Below are 10015 nucleotides of genomic sequence, written 5' to 3' on the forward strand. Positions count from 1 at the left end.
ACTGAAACATTTCCCGAATTTTATTCATGAGTAACAAGCACATTTCTCACTAATAAATGTCTTTTCCCTGTTCTAAAGGAAACATTTGTTGCTTTCCAATAAGAAATGACACATTAAATATTGCAGTGAAGAATTCAGTCTTTATTGTTTTATGGTTCAACAAGAGAACAGAGACGTCTTGAATAATCACAATCAATTGCCAAACAATTAAAATATTTTGTTTTACATTATGTAAACATTAATTTCGGGGCCTTTTTATCAAAAGTCGCTAACCAACAAGCCATTTTAACAAGATGCAGAATAAAGAAAAGAATTATAAACATCCAGTAATGTATTTTCTTTAATCTAAAACAATTATCTAAAAATGAAATTTTACTGAACAGTGTCTTTCTTTCTTGAACAAAATCCCGCAGGACCACATAATCATTTCAATACTTGATCAAAATGGGGAATAGATGCTCTTGAGCCTTGAGATCTTCAATGGATCTTTTCATTTCAGGATTAACACTACTGGCACATATCTTTTTGCAAAAACTAGCAATGTTTTCATAGCTGGATCAAACACCAGGGTGTTATAGGTCTTGGGGTCTGCAACCTGAAGCTCTGCTATTGGTGCTGTTGCTGCAGTGGTGCCTCTGTTAACATTGTGCCGATGGAATGCCTCTGACATGGTGCGAACCTTCCTGAATGTTTTGAGGACTTGTTGGTAGGACTTGTGGGGCATCCTCAAATGGAAGGTGGAGGAGCACAAGGTCTCTAACATCCACCAGCTCCATGATGTCATCATGGAGGAGTGGAAGAGGGCTCCAGTGGCAACCTGTGAAGCTCTGGTGAACTCCATGCCCAAGAGGGTTATGCCAGTGCTGGAAAATAATGGTGGCCACACAAAATATTGACACTTTGGGCCCAATTTGGACATTTTCACTTAGGGGTGTACTCACTTTTGTTGTGAGCAGTCTAGACATTAATGGCTGTGTGTTGAGTTATTTTGAGGGGACAGCAAATTTACACTGTTATACAAGCTGTACATTCACTAATTTACATTGTAGCCAAGTGTCATTTCTTCAGTGTTGTCACATGAAAAGATATAATCTAATATTTACAAAAATGTGAGGTGTGTACTCACTTTTGTGAGATACTGTATATTTGATCACACAATGGTTTAAAAAAACAAATGAAGATCAAATTCAGTTGGAGCCTTGCTCATAGCCTTGCAATGAAATAGTTTGTTTAAGTCTTAGCTTGTGAGGTGTTTTCCTGATCCTCAGATAAAGCCAAAATGCAATAAATAATGTGGGGGGAAAAAATCAAAAAAGAAAATCAAATTCAGTGAAAAAAAAATACCCTGCCCCTTTTTGGAAACGGTTTTGACTTTTCAACCTGAAAACTGAAAAAGAAGATGATGCCAGTGATTGACAGTTAACTGTCAGGTTTACATGTTTAAAAACACCTTATTTCATCCTGCCTTCATATACAGCCTCTGTAGGCAACATTTTTCTCTATTCAGATGCAGCGTTTAACAATAAATGGCAGCTATTTAGACTCAGTAGCCAATCATTGACTGGATGACACTTTGCTAATCAGAAAAGTAGCAGAACTTTTCAATTTTAGAGGTTACAATTTTTTTTATTAATGTGACTCTGTGTATGCTTTTTCAAAACGTTTCAAACATGTACAATTCACTACAGTTTCCATTTGAAATGATCAACCTAGGCTCATGGTGAAAATGTCACATTTTCTCTGTTCTCTGCATATAGGTCTCTGCATTACAATAATGACCATTCCTTGATTGGTGGGCGTTTCCATAACATAAGGCATTTTTCCCACCGCTTTACCTGATTTGCACACACCCCTGTCACTGGTGGGATAAGATATGGGTATTGCGTCATTTTCATCGCTTCATTCTGACTGTGTTGCTTCTGTGGATTCAAATTCCTGCACGCTCAATATTACGTAAGCTGACTGAAGCATGTCAACAGCGTGCACACCGCTGGCTAACTGATAGAAGTGAGAAAATGTGCCCTCTTTCCAACAATGCGTTACAGTAAAAGAGTTTAGATATCATAAAACAGCAGCACGTTATAGACCTCATTCAGAGCAAAGCCATCTTTAATTTTTAATAGGAATGACAGCGAGGCCGTGAGGGATAGACGCAGGCCTCTTCAGTCGGCTATATTGTTGTTAAAGTGTTTCTGATGAAACACTGCAAAAATGTCTTTCCAAGAGATTTCACTAAGTCATATAGGATGTTTATATCTTTTTACAGCAGATAGCACTGAAAAAATAATAAGTCTATCCCTCCAGCCTCGCTTTCATACTTGTCATGGCGTTGCTCTGAATAGGGTCTATAGAGTGAAAAATAAGTGTTTACAAAGGAATCGGCTATTGTACTTGTGATTTGTGTTGAGAGCAAATGAAATGCACAGTTGTGCCTCTAGTGCTCATTTCACTTGGAAATATCAAATTGTACCTACAGTCAGGTTTGCAAAAGCATGGGTGGGGTAATGTTGTCAGAATGAGCCAGTGTTGTAAAATAACTAAAGCTGTTAATCAAAGCTGATAGCACTCAGCAGCCATACAAGTCAAATCAATAAAAATGCCAGAAGTTTAAAAAGGCTTAAGTGTAAATTGCTTGTCTGTAATAAATATTGCACACACAGCATGGAACGTCATATTATTATACTAACCAACATCCTGTCCTTTGGCTTTCCTATTCTTTGCAAGAACCTGTTCTTGGAGAAAATCACGTTAATTGTCTAGATTTCCGATCATTTTTTCTTGCCACTTTATTTTTTCTTCCAGTAATTCTATCCTTATTTTCATGGAAAAATGCCTAGAAACAAAATATCCAAAAGGAACATTAGTAAGCTAACAATTAATACTGGACACAAATACAAGTACTTCTATTATGCTATTTGTGACATAGACAAAATGAGCACTAGTATCAGAACCCTGGCTGCTGCAGCTTGGTAAAGAAGGTTGAATTTCCTCAGATCATTAGGTGTTGCATCGTTGGAGCTATCTGGAATGGACTCTTGCTGCTTGTGTTGTTGCTTCAACTTATGCTTTGGCTGTATAAAAGGTCACAGGAATTTACTTTATTTTTATTAACCCTATAACTTCATAACCCCAGAAATGTGGAGATATTTTGTAAAATGCAATAATAAACAAAAATATGTGATTTGTTTATTCTCTTGGATATTTAATTTACTGACAAAAGTAAAAAATAAAAAAAATAAATAAAATAAAAAGAAAGAAAAAAGAAAGAAAGAAATGTTTTCACTCTCCAACTGAACTGTATTTGTAAATATACCACTAAAGCAATAAAGTTTTGTCTTAATGTCATTTTAATTGCCAGTGGGTTGGCAAGTTACTGTAACACTTATACAAATGTCAAACAGTCCTTTCTGCTAAGTTTAGTCCATCAACTTCAGTGTAAAATTTGTAAATCTTACTCTTATACTATGGAATACTCTTGTCACTTTACATCAGTCTACTATCTCATTATTCATACATAAGTTTAAATCAATACAAGTATTTAATAACGTACAATAATGTACAATCAGCTTGATTCTAATCACCCTGCTTATTTTGTGATGACACAGGCTGAGTGCATGTTATCAAATACATAACAACTTGTTTAATAAACCACCAGGACCAGTAAATGTTTTATACTAGGGGTGCACACACACGAATGTGAAGAATGTGTAGCTAAATTAAGTTTTCTCACCTCGGATCGAGGATTGTAGGGATGGTATACAGGCGCTCAGTTTCACTGTCACAGAATCTTTTCTGGACCGCTTCCAACAACGTGGCTGTTGAAGTTTTTACACCATGGTCAGTCTCTGCTGTTTTATCAAGAAGATGAATTAAAGCTCTGATGGATGGTATAACATCTGTGCCATGTATGGCACACTGGGTAGATTGGCATCCCTCATGGCCTTTTCTGTGTTCTTTGCATTATCCCCTAGACCAGTGGTTCCCACACTTTTCCAGGGCAAGGCCCCCCAAATGGCATTAAAATTTGACAGAGGCCCCCCTTTTGCACGATGTCCTTAAAACACATTAAAAATACAGACTTCTGAATATATCCCCCTTTTCTATTAATAATTACATCTTACATCTTTACATAACATTACATTAGCACACTGTTTCCTTCAGGATTCCCCATGCTCGAAACATGTCACTGAATGCAGCAAAAAGAGCCTCCGTAGTGTGTAAAATGTGCCATTTTAGCAGTGTGTGAAAAAATTTCTCGCAACTTTTATGTCATCTGATCGGCTCTTCTGGATCGGCCATTATAGACATCGCTGATCAAACTGTGTAAAGTGATTTTCGGCCAATAACGATCGGCGACCGATCAATCAGAGCACCCTTATTTTATAACTACATATCTAAAATAAATCAATATAAACAAATAATAAATAATAAATATCTAAATAATTTAATATAATTTGCTTTCTAATTCATTGTTCTTAATTCAGTATATCACATGTCTTTAAACTATGCTTTTGCTTTGAAAGTATTACATTTTAAACTAATTTTGATGTTGTGAAGCTAGTATGCTTATTTTAATTCTGTTATCCTCTGCTAGGGTGTGTCGAGATTAATGCCGCAGGAAATCTTATAGCAAGAGCATCCGAAGTGGTGCAGTATTTTCCGAGTCTCATCTCAGCCTCCAGACATGGATGCATTTCATTTACAGGTAAGAATATATGATCCTGTGTTTGTTACTTAATGAGGGATGTTTTAATAATGTTATAATAACTATTTGTGATTATGTAATAATTATTGTATTTGTGTTGAGAGGAAACTATTTTGTAGTATATTATCCAAGCAGATAATTTCATAACTTCATTGATAGTGAACTGAGTATTGAGAAATGTGTTATGATCCTGATGTGTTATCCGATGTATTTGCTTTTAAACTGTAGATGTTCACAAGGTCTTAGGTTGCAGCAAGTGGACATGCTACACTGTAAAACCAGATAAGTTCATTTAAGTCAAAAACTAATTAAAAACTGAGGAAACTAATTACCTCAAAATTTTTAAGTTGATAAATCAATTTCTTTAAGTCAAATACGCTTAAATATAACAAGTTTGAGTTAAATTTCTGTTATATTTAAGTGTATTTGGCTTAAAGAAATTGATTTATCAACTTAAAAATGTTGAGGTAATTAGTTTCCTCAAATGTTTTGAGTTACATTAACTTATGTGCTTTTACAGTGTACAGGAAGGCATCACTGGAAGCTCTTCCATACTGACTAAACTTGCTTATTGTCTGTGTGGAGTCTGCAAATCTGCAATTGACAGAATGAAGAGAATTGGAAAATTGGAAAAAGACACGAAATTGTTTTGATTGATGAGAGCAAATATGGCCACAAAAGAAAGGTAATATATTTTAAGTTAAATCTGGTCTCACTTTATTGTAAAGATGAAGAATACAATATATTTATCCTAACAGTTGGAATTTTGTCATTTTTAGTACAACCAAGGAAGACGGCACAACAGGAGTTCATGGGTGTTTGAAATGCTTGGGGTAAAAGCAGAGAAAAGAAGACCCAGTCAACATTCAGCCCAACACCTCATGCCAATTCTCCAGAAGCATGTTAGACAGGGAAGCACTGTTGTGTCAGATGGGTGGAGAGCCTATAAATGTCTCAGAGATACTGGATATAACAATCTAACTGTGAACCATAAAGAGGTTTTTGTTGGTCCTTGGACAGGTGCTCACACACAAAACTTTGAGAGATTCTGGGGAATCTTCAAGGCCACAGTGTGGCGGTTTAGAGGGAACCGTACAGAAAGCATGCTCAAAGGCCACTTAAAAGTAATCGAGTGGACTTTCTGGCATGGTGACAAACAAACAAATGGCCCCCTGGGTATGATTTTGCATGACATTAGAAGGACGTATCCTGTGTGAAAAATGCAAATGTTCTGTATATTCTGTAACCATTATCATTTGTGTTAAAAACAAATTTGTCCATAAATTGTTTGGCAATTGACAGTGATTATTCAAAGAGTCTCTCGTCTGCAGTTTGTTCTCTTGTTGAAGCATAAAAAAATAAAGACTGAATTCTTCACTGCAATATTTAATGTTTCTTTTTTTATTGGAAAACAACAAATGTTTACTTTAGATCAGGGAACATGCATTTATTAGTGAGAAATGTGTTTGTTACCCATGAATAAAATCGAGGTTTGTTTCACTAAATAATTTGTTAGTATAGAACAACTACTAGAAAAACTGGGCTTTTGTGTAACATCATAGTGCTTTTTCTGCTAATTTAAATGTCTGTGTTGAAATGCCCATTCTATATTTATTTCATACTTATAAACTACACAATCACACAGTGAACCTATAAAGTCTGTGTTTTGCACAATACAAGCTATTATTTTATTTGTAGCTAATAAGTTCATTGTTAGGACAGAAACAAGTATAAAGGGGCTATAAGGCAAAAAGATAACAACCAATAAAGATCTTATAAATAGATTGTAATGGCATAAAAGTCCATAACTAGTGACTTACAAATGCAATTATTAGTCATTAATTACTGATTAATTACTTATTAGTCATCTCATTTCAGATCCTTAAAATAAAGTGTCACAGCTGTATTTTGTTGGTCTTGTTAACATCAAGATAAAAAGAGATGGAACAACTGCTTATATCTGTTGTAAAATGCAGTAAGTGATAGCAGGAACTAGCTTGTTTTGTGGACATTCCACAATGTTAAATATAATTATCAATGGGTAAAAACAATGGTGTCATTCATTAATAAATATAAAATACTACTGACAATTTGCTGTGCTAGTAGAGAAATAAAACACCTCAGAATGTGTTATTATCAAAAACATTATCGACTTCTGGATGGTTACAGTAACTCCACTTCACACTGGGCTGCTTTACTCCAGCCCATTGTTGATTATTTTCCAACCTTCTTTATGGTTGAACACACTCCAGATTAGTTAGATCTCTCAGTCAACAGTGACTGAGCTGCTGACTCTACGTTCCTCCAACCATCTGATGGATGCTTTATGTTCTTTAGTCTTGCTGCAGCGATCCCCATCAGTGGTAGCATGCATTTTCCACTGTCACATGGATCCTTTTTCCCTCTACACTTATCTCCCTGATGTAATTTGCACCGTTTATAAGTGTCATGCGTCTCTTGAGTCATTGCTTAATTTCTCTGACGCGTCTTTTCATCACACTCTAGACACTCAGTTACACGGCAGACTTTTTATCAACATGATGTATAAGCTAGTCAGGCCAATGAAGCTGACTCCGCATGCAGTGCAGCAAAGTGTGTTCATGACAGAGCAGTGTCGATACATTATTTAATGGGTGTGTCAATCCAAAATCCGCAATTATGAATATGCAGAGCCTACATGGTTAATAGTAGCCATGTGGCCTGAAACCACAGCAGTTTAGCTTCTGTATTGACAGCTAGCCATAGCATGACCTCTGCCAAGGCTGACACAGACTTGCTTCACTGGCCATTCAGTGTCCATTAATTTACTCGTGTCTCTTATCTCTGCCACACAACTTTGGAAAAGCCCAGAGCTGCAATGACCCAATGACCCCTTCAGTCTGTGCTGAAATGGACAAAAATCCCCAATGAACAGCTACACTGGGCCCAAACACTCCTCAGGGAGCTTGAGTTCACCTCTAATGTACATCACTAGAATTGCTCAGCAGAGAGCTTTCTGCGGATGTACAAAGTGCCTAAACTGGACCTTAAGGAAGAAGAATAGATTGTTTCTCGGGTTTGCATGAGTGAGTTAAATGACTGATCTTATGAGCTCCTGATCCTGTGACCATTTTGAAAGTTTATTCTGAGCTAAGAATTCTTAGCTGTTCTAATGGGACATGGTTGTTATATTGATTTTCTCCCACAGTGTTGTTGAATTCTTGAATCTGAAGATCTGACAGCTCTGTCATAAAAATCACAGGTTTATATTATTGTACTAATATGTTTATCATTTCCATAGTAACAACTCACACACAGACTGGTGGATGCCATGCTATTATTTAACAAAAGAAAACATCATATTTGGTATGGTGAAGCTTTCTGTAAATTGATGTGTATTTATCATTTATGGAAGGAGTCTCCAGTGCCAGTGATTTATAAATGTCAGTAAGTTTTCCACCATGTGAGAGTTTTCGTGCTTTCCAGGTTTCTTGATTAACATAACAAGCTGCAGGGAGCAACCATTTATAGCTCTAACTTGTCTTGAGGGCTTTCCATAACATTACATGTAACTATAAATGGACAAACAGTGTTGTTCATTAATAAATTAAAAATTGTATCGATAAAAATCTGCTGTTTTTGAGACCTGCAGTATTGGAGATGCTCTGGCCCTGTCGTCTAGCCATGAGTGTCAAAGTCACTCAGATCCTTACGCTCGCCCATTTTCCATGCTTCCAACACATTGACTTCGAGAACTGACTGTTCACTGGCTGCCTACTGTAATATATCCCACACCTTCAAGTGATATTGTAACAAGATAATGAATGTTAGTCACGTCACCTGTCGGTGGTTTTAATGTTACTGCTCATATAGGAATGATACACTTCGGGAGATAATGATACACTTCGGTGGTGTTGGAAAATAATCCAACACCACCATGTCATATTTTTACAGCACACCACACCATGTTTTGCTCTTTACGTGTATGTTAAGCCTGAAAGAGCTTTTTTAAAATGTATTTTTAAACCAGTAAATCACTACTTTCTGTGGCTCAGCCTCTTGACTCTTAGAGTATACATTGAGCTAAGGGCACTGCATGGGCTTAGCCCATCAATCTAATTTAATGTGCTCTGTTTGTACTTTTCAGAGAACATTTTTATTAAGCATGCAGAATTTGCTGTTCCATTCATAATGGCCTTTGATGGTATACAGCCCCTTATACTTGCAAACCGAAGCAGTACTTTCTGTTTTTGTTCACAATATAAAATTGGTTGAGAAGCTGTTTAGAGCTCATTATTTGTCTTTTAAACATGGCTGACAAATGGTTTTGATAATGAAAAATGGCCCAAAACCTGTTTCAGATAAGGAAAGTAATTACCTCATGCAAGTCCAGACTCGGAGTAAAGACCAATAGGACTGCGGTTGGAGGAAATGGACGAGCGTAGAGATTAAATGTGGAGGCAAGTTTTTGCAGCCTTGTTTGTTGAATAGTGCTGAAGGTACAACCTCAGACACAGACGATGCTGTAAAACAGAAGCATCTGTCCACTTCCAACTATATCATGAAAAGAGACAGGTGATATATTTCTGCTAGAGAAAGTTTTATCGCATGATGAAGCCATCACAGAGATGGAGCCTGGGTCTGCATTTCTAACTGGACCCTGTCAGCACTTCCACAGAGGTTCTATCTACTTTGCAGAGCAGAAATAGGAGCATCCTTTTATTGACCTTGGTGTTGTGTGTGTGTGTGTGTGGGGGGGGGGGGGGGGGGGGGGCACTAATGAAATGGGTATATGACATCCATCCTGAGCTCATTATTCCTGAAACACCAGCTAAATCAACTTCCTAATTTCAGTTAAAAATTGAGAAGTCTCTGTGTTTCTGATTGCTCGATCAGGGGCCAAATGAAAATCTTCACAGCGTGCCACTTTTAATTCGCTCTGGCACTATTTGGGCACAAACATCCACATACACGTCAGCAGTCAGCAAAGGAGTCTAGGATATACGGCCCATTTTAAAACAATTATGGCAGATTTATGAGGCTTTCAAATTGCTAACAGCTTGTATATGCTGTTTCTCCTCTTGCTATTAAAATCTCCATCAAGAATAACAAAAATATCTCTGCACGGGAGATGTTTTACAGTCAAGCCTCTGGATTTATTGGATCATTATTTTTTTTTTAGCTGTCTGCCTTTTTGTCATAATTACTACCAATAATTGGTTGCTGTGACTGCGTTAAACGTTTGTTCTCAGAATTTGTGCAGTAGATTTCAGCTTTAGGAATGAAAATCATCAATAACAATTACATAATATAAAACAACGAAACCTGGAC

Source organism: Ictalurus punctatus, chromosome 8 (assembly GCF_001660625.3).
Source record: "Ictalurus punctatus breed USDA103 chromosome 8, Coco_2.0, whole genome shotgun sequence".
Taxonomy (NCBI): Eukaryota; Metazoa; Chordata; class Actinopteri; order Siluriformes; family Ictaluridae; genus Ictalurus; species Ictalurus punctatus.